This window comes from Triturus cristatus, chromosome 9 (genome assembly GCF_964204655.1).
Source record: "Triturus cristatus chromosome 9, aTriCri1.1, whole genome shotgun sequence".
Taxonomy (NCBI): Eukaryota; Metazoa; Chordata; class Amphibia; order Caudata; family Salamandridae; genus Triturus; species Triturus cristatus.
In genome coordinates, this window is record NC_140592.1 from 389,103,023 (window position 1) to 389,126,446 (window position 23,424).

Below are 23,424 nucleotides of genomic sequence, written 5' to 3' on the forward strand. Positions count from 1 at the left end.
ATATTTATTGTGCATATGCTGTGCCGTTTGTGTTCGTGGTTATGTCAGAGGGCTAATGCAAGAATGAGTCAGTGGCTGGATAAATGGGTGCAAGAGTGCAAAGAGGAGTGATTGGAAAATGATTTACTCAGTGCCTCAACCAATCAATAACAAAATACACTTTCATTCACTTCATCAATCTTTTGCCTGATGAATGTTGATCGATAAAAAGCCAATTCAGCTCGGGGCAAAATTTGCACTGCAGTCACTTGATAACATTTCTATTGGGGAAGTCTCTCCAGCTGATACATGGTGATTGGCACAATGATAGCTTTGATTCTAATGCAAAACAAGAGTTGGGCTGAATTAGAAAACTGACCACACACTCCCCCCCCCCCCCGCCAAATATTGACCTGCAGCAGGAGTCGAATAAATTCGTTTTGCGAAAGCCCAACCCAGCCAAAGAAATGCGAGTAAAGTCAATGCATAAGCCCATTCCTCTTCAAGCAGAGAAGGGACACGGTACCAGGCAGAAAGGCTGGGATCCGATACCAATTGGGCTGTTTATTGGAGGAAGCTTTCAAATTAACCTGTATGCTGTGCAAAATATACTTCCATCTACTTGCCTAGGACTATGGACTGTGCAAAAGTCTGAAGTAAGGAAAGTGTGCGGCCTAATTCATATCAACCCAAATAAGGAGACAATCTGAATTCCCTTTATCTCCCGCTAGACCTGTTTTAACTACACCGATGTAGCGGTTAGTGACGGGTTGTTATCCAAAATGCCATACTCAAGGCAGCTAGGCACAAAGTTTGTGCATAACATTGGATTTTAACTCCTTCCTGTAATGCCAGTTCCAAACAAGTTTTCAGACTTGAGGAGACACAATGAAATTCAATACTGTACTTCAAAGATTGAGACCCAGCCCAGAGAAATTAAGTCATCTTGGTTTCTATTTCCACCACATACAAACGTTCAACTTAATTCTTGGGCGTACAGTAAATAAGGAAAAAAAAAAGAACACGAACAATCGACACAGTATTGTTGTAGTGTACTTTATTTCCACACAGAATTTACCAGCCCTCCAAACAGAAAATATCCTGCAGTGCTGTTCATCCAAGCAGGACAGAGAATGTAGTTCCTAAAAAGAAGAAAACATACTACTCTAATAGGAAACTAATCAGTCTGTGGAAGCAGATAGAGACCTTTACACGTGTGTGCAATCTTGTGCAAAGTGGCAACAGAAGTCATCTGCAACAATTAGTTACATATGTATAACCTGTTAAAAATATCCCAAAAGTTAAATGCTACATTTCAACAGTTCTTATCGTGAATGGTGTATCCAACAGATTTAAAAAACCTGCAATATATGTATAACATCCCAGCTTCTGAATAGCAAGGAGTCTTAAAACATGCGAAAAAAGAACCACCAGGGCAGTTTTTTCCTACTACCAGTACCACAATGCAACAGGGTACTATTCGTGTCCTACAGAAGCAATAAAAACCTATTTTGAGAGAAATTAGTTTGACATTTTCCGATTGAGTAATTGTGTGGTGGAACGATTGTTAGAAGGGTGGTGAGTTCCATTGCAAGCAAAGTTCAAAACATGTGAGGCCTCTTTCACGGCGACATGCTGCAAGATGCTTCGGGAGAGTGCAGTGCCCCGCAGGACATTTCAGCCGTCCCCGTCATGAACTGCTCGGCCAAGGTGAAGGAAGCAAAGACGAACTGAACTGTGGGGCGAGAAATAAAGGTATTGCCATTACACAAAATCATAGTTGTTGCGGGTGTGACGTCACATGCTTTAAGTCCCACCTTTGGGGAGAACATAGCACCTTCAGCTCTCAATTTAGAATGCTAGACAGGTCTTTGTTTTTAAACAACTTAGGTTTTATAGTACATACTACATACTTTTAATTTGATGCACAACACAAATGAACTTACCAACTTGCATCTTCACTTACGAAGCTTAACTTTAAGGAGCATATATTCACGTTTTACATGAAGAAAGGTTTAACCTCTGATCCTGCCTCTTCCTCCTGTGTATTGTGCTATTCTGCCACAGATTCATCAAAGAGGCGCGAGAGATGGGCCACTTTCAGCATGAAATACAGGCCCTTTACAAGGGCTCCCTCCCTTTTTAGAGCGAGTCTTAAACGGCTGCCATGTTCTTCCAAATGTGTTCGGTCTATAAGGTACCCGTGCAGTAAGCCTCAACATGGCATAGAACTACTCCCTATTTAAACCCAGCTTTGACCCACGGGTGGCGGGTGCGGATAGCCCAATAATAAATGAGACCAATTTGTCTAATGATGTGGTCATTGGGTAATTGTGTTCCCGCACCTGGGGCTCTAAACAGTATTATGGTAGGATTGAGCAGCAACTCCACTCCAGTTATCTTTAATTCTGGCTAATACTTCTTTCCGACAAACTTGTATTTGATCTGAGCGCATGACCACCATATATGGATCATCGTTCCCACCTCTCCAGAGCCCCTTCAACACAGGTCCCAAATGCCAAACATAGCTGTCAGTCTCACTGGCGTGAAGCACCGTCGGGTCGTAAATTGGTATACATTCTTTTTATGCTGTGTACAAATTGACGAGCTGCAGCTGAGCCATCTGTTTAGTCAAACCATTGAGATTTTACTACATTGATCTCTTATCAAGCTTCTATGTTTGTGAGTTTCCTTATTAGTAGTGAGTCATGGATTCCATTATATAAACCTGAATGTCCCCTTCTTTGGTTATTATAAAAAAAAAAAAATCTCTCTTCATCATCTTTCAAACCGCTCTAGTTCCCAGCCCATGTGACCCAAATTAAGCTCCAAGTGGAAGCTGCTGTTTGTCTAAACATTGTTCCTTACCGAGTAGTTATCCTGCTTGAACATTTTTCCCCTTCTGGACGGAATGTTATTATTCCATTTTCTGAAGTCTCTATCAGCCATACCTGGCTTGAAGTAAAAGTTAAAAAATACTGGTGTCATAGGAGGAGATGTAAATGTTACTGCATCGTTCCATCCAAGCGACAGACCGATCTAAAAGAACCCTTGTGGCTGTTAGAATAGCAGGCTATGGTAGATTAGTGAATGGTAACCACATTTTGTATTGAAACGGAGTAGTTGAATAAGCCTGGTCCATCTTGGCCCACTGATTTGAAGGGGGCGGGGCTTGTGGTCTATTATACCAATCCAGAACCAGGCAGAGATGTGCCGCTAACTAATATCGACCTATGTTGGGAAACAGAAGACCCCCTCATTTTCGGATTTCATAAGCGTAGTTGTATGCAGTTGTGCCTTATTCCAAATAAACGTTTATAGTTGAAGTATTTGAATTTGTCTTTTTGGGACATTTCTCTGGCAACGTTAGAGTTTTATATAACAACTGAGGTAGGAAAGTGATTGAGAGTTAAGCCTGCAAGAGCATGCACTAGCGCCAGAGTCTCGTTTGGGAGACTCTGTAGTTAACAAAAAGGGCTTAGAGCCCGCCAGTTGCTTACTATTTGTGGGTTTTTACAGCCTTGTAGTTCATCAAGGCAGGCCTAACATCATTACTATTCCTATCAGTGGAGCAGGGTTTAAGCACTGATTGATTCAACTTAATCAGTGTCCGTCCACTGCTCCAAAGCACCTTTTTTTTTTTATAGGCCGAGCCCTGAAAACAGAAGGCGTATCACTAGTAAAAACATGTTCAGGTGAACAAACAAAATTGCTAATATTTTCTATCGTTAACTCTTATCTACCGGAAGAAGCCAAAGGATCAGACTCCCACCCTTCCTCTCTGACCCCATGAAAATCACCTGCGGAGTGCCACAGGGTTCATCCCTAAGTCCCACCCTCGTCTACACCTACATGCCCCCCCCCTCACCCAACAACACTGCCTCAACATCGTATCCTACGCCGACGACACCCAGCTCATCCTCTCCCTCACCAAAGACCCCACCACTGCCAAACTCAACTTCCAGAAAGGAATGCAAGACGTCGCAGTCTGGATGATCAACAGCTGCCTGAAGCTCAACACCGAGAAGACAAGTCCTTGTCACCACCACTTCTGCATAGGACAGCACCTGGTGGCCGACCGCCATCGGAAGCCCACCTACCCCCTCAGACCATGCCAAGAACCTCTGCATCGTACTCGACTCACTCACCATGAACAGACAGGTCAACGCCGTCACCACCAGCTGCTTCAACACCCTCCGCAAGACCTTTTTAGAGGATCTCCCCAGAGTCAAGGAAGACAGTCACCCACGCACTCATCAATAGCAGACTGGACTATGGAAACGCACTCTACGCCGGCATCAACAAGTCCCTACTCCGCTAACTCCAGACAATACAGAACACCGCCGCCAGACTCGTCCTCGGCATCCCCCGACACGAACACATCAGTCAACACCTACAAAGTCTCCCACTGGCTCCCCGTGGAGAAGAGAGTCACTTTCAAAATCCTCACTCACGCCTACAAATCCCTAAACAGACCCAAATACCTCAAACGACAGAATCGACTTCCACATACCCAAAAGAAACCTCTGATCTTCCAACCTCGCATTGGCCGAAACCCCGTGCATCCACAGAGCCAGAGCAGGCGGAAGATCCTTCTCTCACATTGCAGGCAAGACCTGGAACGAGCTACCGGCAGACATCAGACGCGTCCCCTCCCTGAACACCTTCAGGAAGGCCCTCAAGACCTGGCTCTTTGGCTAAACAGATCTGCGGACCTCCCCCCACCTCACCTTGAGACCCTCACGGGTGAGTAGCTCGCTTACAATTTCCCGATTCATTGATATTTTGCCAAGTCTTCTTCTTTTACTTTGCACCCACGTTTCCTATTGTTTTTACTTATGGCCACTGTTCTCAAAAGAGGAGGATTAGCTTATTGGAAAGCAAAATGGCTTATTTCTTCTGTGTAATTTCTTAAATGATGCATTTACACAATTGCTCAGTGCACCCAAATCCAATCCGACCCACTCCAATCCACCCAACCGCACCCCAATTCGCCCGCAGGTGAGACCTAATGGCTTTGTAAATGCTTGTCATACTTTTGAGCTTGCCAAGCTGGAAGATTCCTAGTGTGCCCAGTCCATACAAAGCCTTGCATAGAATATCTAGAATTTGTGGTAAATTCTGTTAAAAGATCTTTTATTGAAAGTGTGAGAAAGACTGCTAAATTATTTAATCAGCCCCATCGTCCATTCAAACCCCTTCTGTAATAGCAGGAGTTTTCCCTCTGTTGCTGTCCGTTACTTTCATCCCCTGTGACTTATTATACATTTTAAAGACTGAAACCTTCGGAAAGTGATAGAGTTCCTCAATTAATGCCAGAAGCGATATAAGGAAATTCCGCTTTCTGCAGGATCACCACCAAAGTTTTGGGCTGATGCTACTGGTATTTTGACACAGGGCACTGAGAAAGGCTAACCAGACCTCCAAGTCAGTATGATGACCTTTAGAAGTATGCATTTAATTGGGTTATACCCAATTCGTATAACTTGACTTACAAGTCCCTAGTATTTAGTACCTATGGTTCCCAGGGCCTGCAAGTCAAAGTGTACCACTAGGACTGCAGCCCTTCTAGTGCAACCCTCAGACAACGTGCAAACAGCTCCTAGTCTGCCACTGCAGACTGGCACAACAGCTTTAACACTGCTAACTCAACTTTTCCATTTAAACTAATGGCAAAGCCCAAATCTTCCTTTTTAATATATACAAGTTTCCCCTGATGGAACAAGAATTAAAGAAAACAAAACTTGCTCGGAGCAATCCCTCAACAGTACTAATCGTTTGAATTATAGATAAAACTAAAACTAATATACACGCAATATCGACATTTGAGGAGAAAAGCTTTATGCATGCGTAAGTACCGAAGAATAAAATGCAAAGCGACTAAAACCTGCTTTAAACTGGAAAAATATTTTGCGCATGTGCCAACTAGGATTGCATAGATCGTAACATGACTAACCCGTTTTGAGAGGGAAAACTCACGCGCAAGAACTATTAACATGAAGTCTTGAGGCACTGCATGCCCGGCACATGCTTGCCTGAATTTAAAGAGCTATTGCTGCGAATGCTTTTGCTTAAAGAAAGAAATAATAACATGGGATAGAGTAGAAGTGGGTGGTGAACAGTGAAAATCATGCGTTTGAGAAATTAACATTTGTTTACGATTCCTTTATTAATAGTGTACGTGTGGGCCCATTATTACACATAATGAAAGAAAGATGGCAGCGAGATGGAGGCAAGCTACGCATGCGCAGTGAAGCCATGATGTGACCCGATAACCGTGTGGCTGAACGGCTGCCAAGATTCAAGGACAAGAGTCGTGTGAAAAGTATTCGACTGTGGAACTGCACTTAAAAATGTTATTTGATTAGCAACATTAGATATATGGGAATGAAGAAGAATTAAGTTATGAATGAGCTAAAGAAGAAGGGTTTGTCAAACAAAAGAGGATTATTAAGAAAGAATGTCAGCATCAGGTGACGACAACTCCCCTGCCCAATCAAAGTCCGTATCCCATCGATATTTGCAACTTTTGAGGGTGGGACATGCAGAAATTAAGACTTTAACTAGAGTGGGAGACGAGGAAGGCATGTGAGCGAGCTAATAGAGATTGACATCGATGAGAGAGAAAGAGGCGAGAGTTGCTGCTGCTGAGGAAAGGAGAGAACAGACTGGGAAGATTCACTCCTGAAAGACAACCTGATTAGATTGAAGATTCCAGTAGAATAGCGAGGAGGGACAGAGTGTGAGAGGGATGCGCCCAGGTACGTCGGGTTTGTAGAGAAGTTTATTAAGTTTTGCCCTGTCCTGATCCTGTCCTATAGTCTGTCTCCCGATTCTTAATCAGGGGACCTCCACCAGTCCTTTGGCCAGAGGGTTGGTTTTCCGTTATCACCATTGGGTAACTATTATTGTGTCTTAAATTTGCATATCCTTTTCAAATGTATGATTTTGACTTTTGTCTCTTCATCTATCCACTCTTAATGCATTGATTTGTTGAATGAGTGTGAATTTGAACGTATTTGTGAAATTAATTTTCTCTCCCATGAAAGCTGGAGTTGGCACTGTGAATTTGTACTAATGAGCGTTCAATTACAACTGAGATTAGATAAAATTCATTGAATCTTACCTGGAGTCTGTGGTTATTTCACTTATGATTTGTAAATTAGTTAGTTGATTGTTAATATCACCATCAAGTACTCAACTAATGGTCCATCGACCAGAGGAAAGAGTGTTGATCGGTGAAGATTAGTTAGGTATTGAAATAATTTCCTTAAATGATTGAGGTTACAGTGAATTAACTAATCAGAGTTGAAGTGGAATTATAAAACTTGACCCCAGCGAAAACAGGCAGGATATTTGAATGTATATATGGGGCCACTGAAATTTTCCTTGACTGAACTGTTCATCCCTGGCCTTTCGCTGGATCACCCCATAAGCAAGCCTATCATCTCCTAAGTCAGGGTGCTATATATTATTAAGTAGTACAAATATTCACATCAATCATGACATGTTCTATAACATCATTGATGACATCATCCAATTAGTTAGTTTGTTTCATAGTTTACATAGTAGCAGGTGGGTACCATAATACTTCTCTACCTAATTATTTACAGCAGGTGTCCAGCTAATAGATGCATTTAGAAAACACATATGCTTCTAATGCGTCATATGTGTAGATATACTGAAAATGTTCTAAATCTTTATATTCAGGAGTAACTGTGTACAGGTGACATTTGACTTGTAACAAATATGTTCGCCACGTTTTTGGGTCTACAGAAAACGTTTAACAGGGCAAAGACATCATCCAATGAGTGTTAGTTTGTTTTATACTTTGCATAGGGCAAGCAGGTATCATCCTAGGTCTCTACCTAGTTTTGTACAGCCACTTTGCTGCCAACAGGTGCAAGTGCTTACAAAAGGTTTATGCTCCAAATGTGTCACAGGGATGAGAATGTATTGAGCACGTTATGAATGTCTGTGTACAGGACTAACCTTGTGTGTAGTTGACCGATGACTCGCACACAAGTCTTTTGCTTTTGAATTTCTTTTTGTAACAGTGCATTGAGTGTATGTAGTAAATACTAAGTATTGTAAACACCCTTGAGTATTTTGAGGGAATCATCACAGCATGATCATTTCTATATAGGAGAGACAACTGGTTGCACCAGGTACTTACACATTTACATAATCTTGCTAAGTCACCAAAGTGGATCTCTCTATAACGCTTTCCGCAGAGTATAAAGGGTGAGGGTAGTAGGACATTTAGCACCCTCAGTTTGGGTGTTTAAGGTGAGCAGTCTCTTCGATGGGGTTTTGCATAGAGTTAACACTGTTCTTAGTAGATACTGTTTAATAATCTGTGGTATATTCCTCATGAGAGTTTTGTTGCCTGCAAGCACTGTGGTACAGGGTAAACTGTCTGCAAAGTGCACACACGGTTTATCGTTCCCACTTTTCTACTCATGTCGGTTTCATTCCTCACGAGAGGTTCGTCAACTTTGAAGGGTTTGATAAACGCTAAAGGCTGTCCGTAATAGGGTATTAGTTATGTAACAAGACTTGAAAGTCTGGAGGAAGTTGGTTTTCTCTAAATAGTTGTATATAGATTGAACACTGTGTGGCATAGGGGTTACGCATCTAAATGTTGTTGCTTGTCACCATGAGCTTTGTTACCCATGAAGTGTACTGTGTAGTGCCAATGCAGCACATTGCAGGAATATGCTTCTCCTGAGGGGTTGTATGTGATATGGCATTAATTATGCTTCATATTATTGGGAGGTATTTTGTACTTCCTTTCATACCTCTAATGACAAACTCCTTTATGGAGTAATGTGTACAAAAGTAGTTTAGATGATTTAATCAGTAATATCATAGAACAGGTCATGTGTGATGTAATATCACAAGCAGTGCATGGTTGGGGTGCAAGTTAAAGTTAGCTCGAACTGTAACTTGTGAATTTGTATGGGGTTTTTTTTTTAGGTCCAAAATGTATTTTGGCACAGACGCTCACCTAATTAAAACGTCACTTTAACCTTTGTTTTTTCATTGATCTGAAAATAAGTTACTTACCTATAACTGTGTTCTCCAGTATTGGAATCTTTCATAAATTAAAATCCTTGAATCAATTCCCACTATTGACGTGGGAAACCCACAGTACATTAAAAGCAGTAAGTAATGACTAACATTGAAGTTCATGGAGAAAATGTTTTACTAATATCTCATCCAAGTCATTAGGAATGGTCCAAAGTCCAGCAAACCAGGCGACATCATCCTCTAGAACCCTCTCCACAGAGGCTCCAGACTGACTTTCTAGCACAAGTAAAATTTAAAGCGTATTTAGATAGCTAGGGGAGCCTCTATAGGGAGGAGGGTAGGTCGCATGTGAATCTATGAAAGATACCAATACTGGAGAACCACAGTTACAGGTAAGTAACTTATTTTCTTCTCCAGCACTGGATCTTTCAAAGATTCATATGCTTGAATCAGAATAGATGGCAGTTTTACTTTAGGAATATATTCATATACGAGCCAAAAAACATACTTAACCCATGTATGATATATATATCTATAGATTTATCCACATACCAACATCAATGCAAATTCATTTATATTATTTCACAAAATGTTAATTCTGTTGTAAACATAAAAAAACCATAAGTATAATTCAACCATATAGGAAGGTTGGAAGTAAAAGAGGCTCACCTTATTGAAAGATATTATGGGCAATTGCTCCTCCTACAGCTGCATCAGCGTTGCTTACGGCTTCCAAACAGTAAAGCAGTGTAAACGTGTGCCTGCCGGACAAGATTGCTGCTCTGCAGATCTGTTGTATGTGCACACCGGCAAAGAGGGCTGTTGAAGAGGAAACAGCTCTAGCTGAGTGGGCTTTACGCTGTAGAAGATAGTGGTTTGCCTGCTTGCAGATGGCATGACTGTATGGCTGCTGATTTCCAATCGCGCTAGTCTATTTAGTAACAGGGTATCCTTTCCTGACATTTCCAAATGCTACTAACAGTTGGTATGCTTTGCAAATGCTGACTGTCTTCTGTAAATAGAATTTAATAAATCTCTTGAGATCCAAGGAGTGTAATGATCTCTCTGCTGGTGTTTGCATATTTGGGAGAAAAAGTCTTTAAGATGACTGGCTCATTTAGATGAAAATCCGATGGGACCTTCGGGATGAAAATTGGATTGGTACTAAGTATTAGAGTCCCCAGTAAATTGAAAGAAAGGGCGACAGTGAAAGCTTGCAACTCACTAACTCGTCTAGCAGATGTAAGTGCCAGCAGAAGGGCCATTTTCCATGTGATACATTTTAGCTCCGCTCTATGTACGGGCAAATGGTCCTTTCATAAGTTGAGCAAGCACAATGTTGAGATGTCAAGGCGGATGTGGCCGCTTGATTGGTGGGAACATCCTAAATAATCCCCCTAGATTTTTTTTTATGATCCTTGAAGAGCAAAACGATTGAGAACCTTCATGCACTTGAAAACTGGATACTGTGGTAAGGTGGACTTTTATGGAAGAATAAAAGAGACCAGATTTTACCAACTGGAGGAAAAAAAGAAAGTAGCTGCTCTGGTGGTGACTGAATAGGATGCACCTTGGAGCTCGAACACCAGTGACAGAATCCTTTCCATTTGAGCTTGTATATTTGAACAGTGGACTGTGCCTTAGCATTAGCAAGGACTTACCGACAATCAGCTGGGATGGTTATACCAGCAAACTCCTAGTGTTCAGGAGCAAGGCCGACAATCTAAGATGTCGGATCTGGATGATGGACCTGGCCGTGATTCATCGTCAACGGATTCGGTATTCGTCGTAACTGAATGGGTTTGCATTCAGAGAGAAGGAGGAGCTACGTGAACCAGAACTGGCGGGGCCACCTCGTTGCTATGAGCAATATCCGACAAGGTTCTTTCTTCATTTTCCGGAGCACCCCTGGAATTAACTGAATCGGAGGAAAAGCTTAGGCATACATCTTTAACCATTTGATCAAAAACGCATTCCCCCACTATCCCAGTTGGGGTAGCCAACTGGTGAAGCACTGGCATTTGCGGGTCTGGCTGGTTTCAAACAGATCCAAACTTGGTTTGTCCCACAATTGAAAGAGGTGGTCCAACATTGGTTATTGCAGTCCACACTCGTGGCTGACAGAGCTTGCCCTGCTCAGGGAATCTGCAAGAATATTGGCCACTCCCGGAACATGTTCCGCTGTTCAGTTTCTCGTGTTGAATTGTCCATTTCCATATTTGCTGAGCTTACAGAGACAGCACAGTCGATCTTGTTCCTCCCGGTTTGATTATATAGTGCATACTTGTAGTATTGTCTGTCCAAAATAGCACTGATGCTCCTGAGATTTTTGAAAGAAAAGACTTAAGAGCCAGGAAAACAGCCTTGAGTTCCAACAGACTGATATGTAGGGACCGTTGTTGGCGGTCACATTTGCCGTGGACTGTTAAACTCTGCAGATGTGCTACCCAGCCTTCGAGGTAGGAGTCTGTCGTAATTACATATTGCGGAGAGTGTCAAGAAGGAGAGGTCTGTGGCTACGTTTGGGACGAGAGTCCACCATTGAAGCGCATCTTTCACCTGTGGTGTTATCTGAATAATAACCTCAAAGTACCCAGAGATCTGTAACCACTATCTAGTTCTTCCTGCAGAGGCCTCATGCACAAGCAGCAGTTGGGAATGAGGGGAATGCAGGAGGGAAGCATTCCCAGTAGCTATTTGTACCTTCGTACTGAAATGGACATTTTTCTTTTTACGAAGAGCAGAGCTGCCAGCCTGCATATCTTTTCTTGCCTTACCTGTGAGGCGAAGGCCTTTGCCTGCAGTGTGTCTATAGTTGCTCCTAAGAACGTTCTGACCTTTGAGGGAATTCGTTCAGACTTTGGAACGTTGATGGACAGCCCTTGAGGCTGGAAAAATGATAGGCACTCCTGTGTATGTCTGCTTGCCATTGTAGAGGAGTTTGCCTTTACAAAGCAATCGTCCAGTAGGGGAATATTTGAATCCCTGCTTGTTGAAGATGAGCCGCCACTAGTGCCAATACCTTGGTGAACACTCGAGGTGCCGAATGAAGGCCAAAGGGCAGAACCCGGATAAATTGATAGTCCGTGCCGGCCACTCTGAAGCGTAAAAATTTCCTGTGTTTGGGGTGAATGGGAATGTGGAAATAGGAGTCTTGATGATGCAAGGTAGTCATGTGATCTCCTTGATTCAAGAGCTGTAGCATCTCCTGAAGAGACAACATACAACATTTTTCAGGAATTTGTTGTGGTGACAGAGGTCCAAGATGGGTCTCCATTTCCCAGATTTTTCTTATGAGGCAAAATCTTGAATAAAATCCTGCCCCTCGTTGTGCACTTGGTACCATTTCGATCGATCCCTTGCGCAACATGCTGTTTATCTGAGACAGTAGTTCTGTTAGATGAGAAGGCAAAGGGATCCAAGGTGGACAATTTGGAGGAATCTGTTGAAATTCCACTGTGGGAACATTGTAAACTATATCTAGGATCCAACAGTCCATTGTTATCGTAGATGTAAAGAAAGGTGGGGACCAGGAGCTGTATTTAAACAGGTCCTGCACACTAGCTACAGTGTAGGACTGTATAACAAGGGTGTGCAGTTCCTAGAGGGGGAGGGGAGGTCTCTTCTTCATGATTCCCTCACACACCCTGAAGGATGTCATGCTTCATCATTAGGCCAAGCTCCTAGTCAGGCAGGCGCTGTAATGCCTGACCGGGTTCCCGTAAACGGGGCTCTTTGGCGGAGATCTTTTGAAGAAGTCGTAGGGTGAGTGGGAGGGCAGGGCAGTGCACAGGCTAGTGGGTTAAAATAAATCTAAAGTGGTCCTATTCTTTTATGTCCCCCTCTAGGAACTGCACACCCTTCTGTTATACGTTGTTATCGTAGACCATTTGGGGAGGAAACAGGAAATCTTCCTACCAACTTTTAGGGAAGTGGTGCGATTTGTGCCCGACACCAGGGATTCGTCACAGCTTCTTGGAGCGGTCTCTGCCTCTGAAGGACTTCTTTCCTCTATAGTGATTGCTGGAGCAAGCAGGCGGTTGTTTGCATGATTGTTGATGCTGTTCTGCTGATGAGTATCGGGATTGTGCCTGATACGGCTCAAAGTGCTTGTACTGGTTGTAACCTCCATGAAAGGAAGACTAGCTGCAGCCTCAAACTCCACGAAAAGATGGTCTTTTAAATTGCAGGGTGCCTAATGCCTTTGCTGTGTCCGTATCCTTTTTTTATTGCTTGCAGAGCACCAATGTGTTGGCCAAACAGGGATTTGCCATCGTAAGTTATTTCAATGTCCTTAGTTTGCACCTCCTGGCGAAAAGAAGTAGCTCTCAGCCATCCCCGTTGTCTTAGTACTGCAGCCCCAGCCAAATCACAGAAACCGGTCGATAGAAAAGTCTACAGCACAATCAATTATCCCCGCTGAGATCCTTTCTTCTTCCTGAAGGATCTTCCTTGCTTCTGCGTTTGACTCCTCAGGCAGATCAATAACCAGCAAAATGTCAAAGCACATTTGGCAGTCATATCTACCTAATATTGCAAGCTAGTTTGCTGCACTAACTGTGGTTGCTGTCATACTGAAGAATTTCTTGCCAACAGTGTCAAGACGTCTCCCATCCCGGTCAGGAGGGGCAGACAGGGGTGAAGCAGGATTTCTGACAACGTTGAGCCGCCTGGGAAGTCACTGAATCCAGTTTTGGCTGCCCGATTAGGCAGGCAGGCGAGTTGTTAGGTGCCTTGCATTTCTTTTCCAGCTTAGGTAAGACTGCTAGAATGAAAGCGGTGTTCACATTACCTTCATGCTTACTCCCATATGAAATCCACTATGGGGATTGACCCAACCTGTCTCTTAGCTTGTTCCTTGAAATCGTATAGGAAACAGATGGTTTAGTAATCACGGGGAGCTGAATTCTCTTTGCTACCCTTTCCATTAGAGTATGAAAGCCTCCTATGTCTTCCAGTGGCGAATCTACCAGAGGTGGGATTGCCGAAGATAGTTTCTGTATCTGGTAATCATTCCATTCGTTGGAAAGGGAAACTTCTTCCAGTTCTCCTTCCTCTTTCATTATCAGTAGTGTGATGTACCTCCACCTCTGGATGCGGTGTTGTATGTGGTGAAGATAGAGGAGGTGAGCCTGCGATCAAAGATGACTTGGTAATCTGAGTTTGAGGAAGCCGGTTCTGATGGTGGAAATCTGTGGTAGTAATCTTCAACCATATGTTGCAGATTTGACACTAGGGACACAGGCATCTGAATAGTTTTCCCCCTCGGACTATTATGTTGGTTGGGGTCATGAGAGTAATCATAATATTCAAAGTCATCCTCTTGATATTTTTTCGGAGATCTGAAGGGTTGTGTGCCACACCAAACATGCTCTCTTCATCAAAGTCCCCATCCTCTTCATCCCCATAATCAAAAAGTTCCTCTGGAGGACTGGGGGAAACCTTCGTAGGAGAGGTTTGAATAGGTCAAATGATTCTGTGAAGATCTTTGTTTAGGCTAGGAAACTGCAGATGAAAGAGCAGAGTCCTTGGCTGCCTGTACCTTCATTGACGTCAAATCAGATCAGTTACCTTGTGCCACACGAAGGAATGAAGGCCGTCGCCGACTGGATGAGAAACAGCAGACTGAAGCTGAACTCAGACAAGACGGAGGTCCTCATCCTCGGATCCACCCCCTCGGCCTGGGACGACTCCTGGTGGCCGACTGTACTAGGAGCACCCCCTACACCCACCGACCACGCACGCAATCTAGGGGTCAGCCCCAACTCCACCCTCTCCATGATGAAGCAGGTCAATGCCGTCTCATCCTCCTGCTTCAACACCCTCCGCATGCTTCACAGGATCTTCAAGTGGATCCCCACCTCACCCAGGCCCTCGTCAGCAGTAGACTGGACTACGGCAACGCACTCTACGTAGGAGCCCCGGCCAAACTCCTGAAATGGCTCCAACGCATCCAGAACGCATCCAGAACGCCTCCGCACGCGTGATCCTCGACATCCCTCGCCGCAGCCACATCACACCCCACCTGGGAGACCTGCACTGGCTCCCCATCAACAAGAGGATAACCTTCAAACTCCTCACCCACGCACACAAGGCACTCCACAACACCGGTCCAGCGTACCTCAACAGCCGACTCAGCCTCTACACCCCCACCCGCCAGCTCCTCTCCGCAGACCATGCCCTCGCCACCGTCACCCGCATCCGAAGAGTGACTGCCGGCGGCAGATCATTCTCCCACCGTGCCGCCAAGACATGGAACATCCTCCCCATTCGCCTGTGGCAGACCTTCTGACCTTCAGAAGACTCCTCAAGACCTGGCTCTTCGAACAGTAGTAGCATCCCCCCCCCCCCCCCAAGAGACCCTCACGGGTCTGTAGTGCACTTTATAAATGCTATAATTGATTGATTGATGCAAGATCGTCGACTAAGGGATCATAGAAGGAGTAACCGACGTCGGAATAGTCATTGCCAAGCAAACGGTCGACGAGGCTGTCGACGACGGAGTCTTCGCTGACAACTCTTCCGTCGACTACTTCTTTGACGTCAATGATGTTAGTCGATGCAAATCTGTGGTCACATGCCTTGTGTCTATTGACGGAGCAACAGTTGATGAAGTTGACCTCGATGAGAGATTCTTGTGTTTGAGGGCCATTGACAACCACAGCGGCGATGCTAGAGCAGTCGACAAATCTGTAGACTATGTTGCCGTCAATGTAGAAGAACTCACCTTTACAGGAACTATAGTCAACGGATACGAGGACATTGTAAGTTAAGCCTGAAAATGTGAGAAGGTTGATGTAGTCGTAGTAGTAGTGGCGACGGAAGCTTTTGCTGACGAGGGCGTCGTTGACGTGTTAGTTGACGGTACCTCTGCTGTGATGAAATAGTCTCTGGTTAAGACCTTGAAGTTGTTTTTACCTTACAGGTCGTAGATGGCACAGAATGACTCTTATGAGAGGCAGATTCATTTCTGGAGGAAGAGGGCTAATCTTCAGCTTTCGATGAATGATGCTGCCTTTTTTGCACCTCTGCAGCCTTTGGGGAGACAATTTCCACATCACTTATCCTCTTTTTTGAGGCAGTAGTTTTGAGGAAGAAATCACTGTTTTCATCAGCCAAGGGATTGTCCTTGGTTTTTAACTTCAGTAGACACAGAAGAAGCCCTCCCTCTCCATCTCTCAAAGTTTTTTGAGAGAACGTTATACAGATTTTTACAAATGCTCACCTGGTGGTACGGGTGAAGGCACAAAATACACTTTAAGGGGATCATCCGAGTGTAGTCTGAGCTTCCCACAGGTATCCCAGTGCCTAAACAGAGACCTCTTAGTTGAAGACCTGCTGTTCTGAAGACAATATCTAGTCAAGTAGTCCAAAAGAGAAAAGGACCGAGCAGACCTCAGGAAGACTCTTCACATGAAATGCGGTAGAACATCTGTGAGCCTGGAGCCTCTGTGGAAAAGGTTCTAAAGGGTTCTCTTGCCTAATCGGCTGGACTCTGGACCATCGCTAAGGACTAGGACGCGATATTAAAGTGAAAGTTTTTTTCTCCATTAAATTCAAGTGGTAAAGTCATTACTTACTGCTTTTAATGTACTGTGGGACAACCACTTCAACGAAGGAGAATAATTCAAGCATGTCAATCTATGAAAGATCCAATGCTGGAGAAATATATATATATATTCACTATAAAATCAAAATGTTTAAAGCTTAATTATAGTCAGAAAACCTTTTTTCCCCCTTTACCAACCAAACTTAAACTACACAAGCTTTAGACATTCTAAAGCTTTCATTTACAATTTATCCAACACCTTTAAATTGTTAAAAGTAGAGCACCTCCATACACACTCCTTACAGCTTCCTAACCAATCAACATCAACTATGCCTTCTCACTCTACCATGCACTGTGTTGTGACTGATGACATATTTTGAGATGCTATGATTTCACATGCTATAAGCAATGTTGTAAGCAAGAGTATAAGCAGTACATGGAAAAGGCAAGAGTTATAGTTTATGTAGAGTAGAGAGTGAGGTGACAAGACTGTTTGGAGGTGCACGACTTAACAGTAAGTTAAAGTTATAATTCTAACTTAACAATTTGTAATGTTTGTGTATTTTAAGTTGGGTTTGTAGAGAAAGAAAAAATACTATTTCCAAATATAAATGATCTTTAACCTTTGTTTTTTTTTTTTTCATTGTATGTTAATGGCTTCTATTTTTTAAATAACAAATTGTTTATAGTTGTAGTGTGGAGTGTCATTTACTGGAGTGTCGTTAAGTGGAGTTTTGTACAGTACAGTGAAGGAGAGTGTTGTACAATAGTAGGACATGGCATACAGTGGATTAAGTGTTAAGAGGCATGGTGTGTTGTATAGTGAAGTATTGCGGAGCAGAATGTTGTACAGTGTAGTGGGTGTCGAACAGTAGTATTGAGTGCTGTACAGTGGAGTGTCATGAAATGGAGTGTGATAGTGTGTTATGATGTAGCATGTCGCAGAGTGCCAAAGAGTGCAGTAGAGTCCAATGGCATAGAGTGGAGTTCAGTGGAGTATTGCGGTCAAGTGCAGTGTCGTACAGTGAAGTTTCATTTGTGAGAACAGCGCATAATAGAGTGGAGAACTGAAAAATGTTGCCATAATCATAATAAATTTGAAAGAGTTGGATGAATTGTGAATGAAAGTTATAACTATAGAATTTCTAAAGTTTGTGTACTTTGTTTAGTTTGCATGGGAGAAAAAAAAGTTTCCTTAACTGCAACTAAGTTTGAACCTTTGGTTTTTTCATTGAACTTCAATGTTTTTTAGCATGTAAAAAAAGGTTGCAAATCGTAGAGTCCAGTGTTGTTAAGTGGAGTGTCGTAGAGTGGAGAGGCATGGCACACAGTTTAGTTAAGTGCTTTTCAGTGTAGTGTCTTGGTGTCTCATATTGTAGAGTGGAGCGGCGAGTTGTACAGTGAATTGGCATGTTATTCAGTAAAGTAGGGTGTTGCAGACTGTCAGAGTGAAGTCTTGTGATTTAGAGTGGAGTAGGGTGAAGTAGTTGTAGTAGAGGGAGTATCAAAGAGTACAGTGGAGGTGAGTGGCGTATCGGAGAGGAGTGCCGTCTAGTGTCATACAGTGTAGTACAGTGGTGTAAAGTGGATGGGAGTGGAGTAGTATTATACAGTGGAATTGCATACAGTGAAGTAGTGTCGGAAAGGAGAGCGGCGCAGAGTGAACTATGGTACAGAGGCGTAGAATGGCATAAAGGTAAAGAGGAATACACAACTGAGTGGAGTGGCGTGTCGTTGACTATAGAAGAGTGTAGTGGCACAGCATGCAGTTGAGGAAAGTGTCAAATTGGAGTACCATGTTGTATAGTAGAGTGTAGTGGTGTGTTGTGCAGTATTGGAACGTGTTGTAGACTACAGTAGATTAACATACAGTCTAGTAGAGTTTTGTGGAGTGGCTTACAGTACAGTGTCGCAGAGACTGGTAAAGTGGATCGGCATACAGTGTTATAGAATACAAAAGCACAGAGTGGCATACGGTGGAGTACTGTGTCAGAGTAAAGTGGGGTGCTTTGGCATACAAAGAATTGTGTACAGTGTTGTGTATCGAAGAGTGGCATAGAGTGGAGTAGTAGTGTACAGTGACCTACTGTACAGAACAGCGTTGTACAGTGGAATGTATGGGTATAGACTTGAGTAAAGTGTTGGAGTAGCAGCATACAGTGTAGTGGAGTGGAGCTGCATAGAGTACAGTAGTGTGTCAATCAGTGGAACTTGTTAGAGTGGATTGTTGCACAGTAGTGTAAAGTGAGGTAAAGTCTTGTACAGCAGAGTAGAGTCAAGTGATGGAGTAGAGTCAAGTGATGTGTGGAGTACAGTATAATCGAGCGCACTGGTGTGTGAGAGTAGAGTGAAGTGTCTCAGCATAGGTAGTAACCAGTTATAAATTGGAGTGGGGTCTTGTACAGTAGAGTGGAGTGGATCGCTGTGTCAGAGTATACAAAAGTGTTGTATAGTGGAATAGTGTGTTGTAGAAGGAGAATGCTATAAAGTGTAACAGACTTTCGTTAAAGTGAAGACTGTGGGGTGAAGAGTGGCATAGCAAACAGTGGAGTGGCGTCCAATGGACTAGCACAGAATGGAGTGATGTTGAGTGGAGTGAAGTCTCTGGAGTGCCACAGAGTTGCTTATAGTGGAGTAGCATACAGTGGAGCACCATAAATTGAATAGTGTGTAATAGCATACAGTGTAGTGGCACATATTGGTATTGCGTCCAATGGGACAGCATAGAATGAAGTGGCGTAGACTGGAGTGACGTACACTGGAGTGGTGTAGAGTTTAGTTGCATACAGTGTAGTGGCATTCAGTGAAATAGCATACAGTGGAGTGTTCTAGATGGGATTGCCACATAGTGGAATAGCATACTGTGGAGTGGCGTATATTGTAGAGGCGTATAGGGTTTCCAATGTAATAGTGTAGAATGGCGTGGCATAAACTGGAGTGGCGTACAGTGGGGTAGCACCCTGTAGTAGCACAGTGGAATGGCATAGTGAATAGCATACAGTGGGGTGTTGTAGAGTGAAATGGAGTGGCATACAGTGGAATAGCAGAATGGAATGGTGCAGAGTGGACTAGGGTATAGTGGAGTAGTGTTCAGTGGAGGGACATACAGTTAAAAGAGCATACAGGCGTACAGTAGAGTTACATAGTGGAGCGACATGGCGTGTGATACAGTACACAGGAGTGGTGTATACTGGAATACCGCAGGGTGGAGTGGTGGATAGTGTATCGGCATACAGTGGAATACCATACAGATAGGTGTATATAAAATTTAGTAGCAATGCAGATTATGGCCTTCAGAGTAACGTAAAACAGAAATTTATAGCACATTGCTTTTCTCCAGATTTACCAAAGCAATGCAGGGCCACACAGGGCGGCCTGGAGTTGCTTTGTAAATCTGACTGGTACATTGGGGAGTCAGGGGTGAAGGGTGAGAGTTCTGAACAGAGAGGAGTGTACTTTTGAAAAGGGCTACTTGAAAAACGGTCACATGCACATGTACTGCACTTTTGATGGGAACCTCAATCTTCCATTTCAAGCTCCGATCAAGAAGTCTTCATTTTAGCTGAAGGGTAAATCTTCACTCCTATTTTAGCTACGGAATTAGGTTAATGTCCTGACACAGAAGACATTATAAAAATTATTTGTCCCGGCCACTGCTCTCATTTTCCAATTTTCATTCATCCGAGGTTTCTAAGCATGTGGGGATAATGGTTTGTCATCAAGAAGTTTGGGAAAATACTAATCATTTAGCCAATACAATAAACGGCACGATGATCATTTAATTGATGCAGGAGATAAAGCAGACCACAGGATGCACAATATACACTTCTTGGGTTTTTTCCAATAATCACCCTATTCTAGATTATGCCATTTGAATTACTATAAATTACTTGAGGGGTTTCATGACTAGATATTGGCACTACTGGTTTGTCTTTCAGTTCAGTTTAAGCTTTTGTAATCTCGTAGGGGTCATTTTCACCCTTTTTCAATGCCGCTTTTAAAATATGTTGTAGATAGACTCAAGGGTGTAAACTGGTAGCTTTATTTGCATGAAATTGAATATGCTACTTACCAGTATGCATCTGTTCTTGGCATGTAGGGCTGCTGACATTCATATCTGTGCATAGATTGCCGCCTAGTGTTGGGTCCGGATGATTGCACATTGTTGTCCTGGAAGAGTCTTCGAAGTATCCTGAGATGGGTGACTCCTCCCCTGGACCACAGTGCGCATGGGCATCCTCTCCATCCCCAGATTGTTTTTCGCCATTGTGGCAGTGATGGAGTAGATACAGGAAGTGATGACCATGCTATACAGTAATTCTAGAGCTGCAGCTGCGACAGGCGCCGGGGAGGAGGGTGGGCAATATGAATGTCAGCAGCCCTACATGCCAAGAACAGATGCATACTGGTAAGTAGCATATTCAGTTCGAGGCATGTGGGCTGCTGAATTCATATCTGTGCATAGAATACACAGCAGTACCTCCTATTAGCGGTGGCTACCCGTGCCAGCTGCAGCAGTCTGAAAAAGAGTTTTGAGAACAGCCTGTCCTACAGCTGCCTGCTGTTTTGAGTGTACATCTACACAGTAGTGTTTGGTAAATGTATGTATAGTGGACCATGTGGCTGCTCTACATATTTCTTGTAAAGGAATGTTTCCCAGGAAAGCCATGGACGCCCCTAACTTCCGCGTTGAGTGGGCTCGTGGTGGAATCGTGGTGGAATCGTTAATGTGCGTTTAGCTTTTTGATAACAAATTTGGATACATTTAACGATCCATCTGGCTATACCTGCCTTGGAAATGGCGTTGCCTTTGTGTTGTGGAGAGAAGGCAACAAATAGTTGTTTAGTTTTCCTAAAGTTTTTAGTTCTGTCAATATAGTACATGAGGGCCCTCTTTACAGCTAGTGTGTGGAGCATCCTCTCAGCGACATTTTGTGGGTTTTGAAAGAAAACAGGCAGTTCAATGGTTTGGTTCATGTGGAACTGCGATATTACTTTAGGCATGAATTTGGGGTTGGTACGTAGTACGACCCGGTTTGCGTGAACTTGTATAAATGGCTCCTGAATGGTTAGTGCCTGGAGTTCACCAACTCTTCTTAAGGAAGTGATGGCAACCAGGAAAGCCACTTTCCAGGTGAGGAATTGAATCTCACAAGAATGGAGATGTTCAAAGGGTGGACCCATTAGTCTGGTGAGGACCAAGTTGAGGTTCCACACCGGTGCTGGGGGTGCCTTGGGGGAATCACCCGTTTAAGTCCTTCCAAGAAGGCTTTGATGGCAGGCACCCTGAATAAAGAGAGGTGCTGCCTGTTTTGGAGGTAGGCTGCTATTGCTGTTAAATGGACACGTATTGAGGTGTACGCCAGATTGCATCGGTATAGGTGGAATAGATAGCAGATTATGTTCTGAATAGATGCGTCTAGCGGGTTAATGTGATTGTTGTTGCAATAAATGACAAACCTCTTCCATTTGGCTGCATAGCAAGCTCTGGTAGTGGGTCTCCTAGCTTCCTTAATGATCTCCATACAGTCAGGTGGCAGGTTTAGGTAGCCAAACTCTAAGACTTCAGGAGCCAGATTGCCAGGTTCAGCTGTTGCGGATCTGGGTGTTGAATTTCTCCATGGTTCTGCGTCAAAAGCGCGGGTGTGATCCGCAGCCTTTAAAGCGGCACCACGGAAAGTTCCAGAAAGGTGGTGTACCATGGCTGGCGTGCCCATGTTGGAGCAAGCAGGATGAGTGTCAGTGAGTGCTGTCGCAGTTTGCGTGCCACCTGCGGGATCAACGGCGCTGGGGGAAAAGCGTACGCAAATCTGCCGGACCAGTTCATCCATATCGCATTGCCCTGCGACTGTGGATGTGGGAACCTGGCGGCAAAGCTGGCATTTTGCGTTTTCCCTTGTGGCGAATAGCTCTATCTCTGGATGACCCCACTGCTGGAAGTACGGTTGGAGTACTGATGGGTGTAACTCCCACTCGTGCATCTGGTGGCTGTGTCTGCTGAGCAGATCCGCCATCTGGTTGTCTTTGCCTGGGAGGTGTTCCGCCATGAGGAATATATTCCTCTGAATGGCCCACTTCCACATGCTCTGAGCCAGATGAGACAACTGTGGAGAGTGTGTTCCTCCCTGCTTCTGTATGTAGTACATGGCAGTCATGTTGTCCGTCCGGATCAACACGACCTTGTTGCACAGGTGTACCTTGAATGCTTTCATTGCCAGGAAGATTGCCATCAGTTCCAGAAGGTTGATGTGCATCTTCTTTAGTTGTGTAGTCCATAGTCCCTGCACTGTGTAATTGAGTACATGAGCTCCCCATCCCTGGAGAGACGCGTCCGCTGTCAGTATTATTTGTGGAACAGGCTCTTGGAACGGTCGGCCCTTGCAAAGGTTTTGTGGATTCCACCAATGCAGAGAGTTTTATGCCCGACCGCTCACCAACACTAGGTCTTTCAACTGTCCTTGAGCCTGATTCCACTGACGTGCTAAGCACTCCTGAAGCGGGCGCATATGTAGTCTCGCGTGTGGGACTATGAAGATGCAGGAGGCCATCATGCCTATCAACTGCATGAACACTCGCGCCGGAAGGGAGTGTTGAGGCTTGAATTTTGAGATTAGCAGTTGCATGCTGTTGATTCTCACTAAAGTTGGCTGAGCTGTGGCAGCCAGAGTGTTGATTGTCGCGCCTAAGTACTGTTGTACGTGCGCAGGTTGGAGACTTGATTTTGGGTAATTTAGTGAGAATCCCAGATCGTGAAGAAGGTGAATGGTGTGGGACATGTGGGTGGCACATTGTTGTGCCGACTTGGCCTGAACTAGCCAGTCGTCCAAATAAGGGAAGACGTGAATATTTTGTCTTCGCAGATG

General features: G+C 43.9%; 1 long non-coding RNA gene across 1 annotated transcript in view; it reads right to left on the reverse strand.

Annotated features, from left to right (window-relative positions):
• Positions 1-1,019: 1,019 nt before the first annotated feature.
• The window catches only part of LOC146798009 (uncharacterized), a 114,912-nt gene continuing 92,507 nt past the window's right edge, over positions 1,020-23,424 (reverse strand). The window contains exon 6 of the long non-coding RNA XR_014968586.1: positions 1,020-1,714. This is a non-coding gene — a long non-coding RNA (uncharacterized LOC146798009). The remainder of the gene's footprint in view (positions 1,715-23,424) is intronic.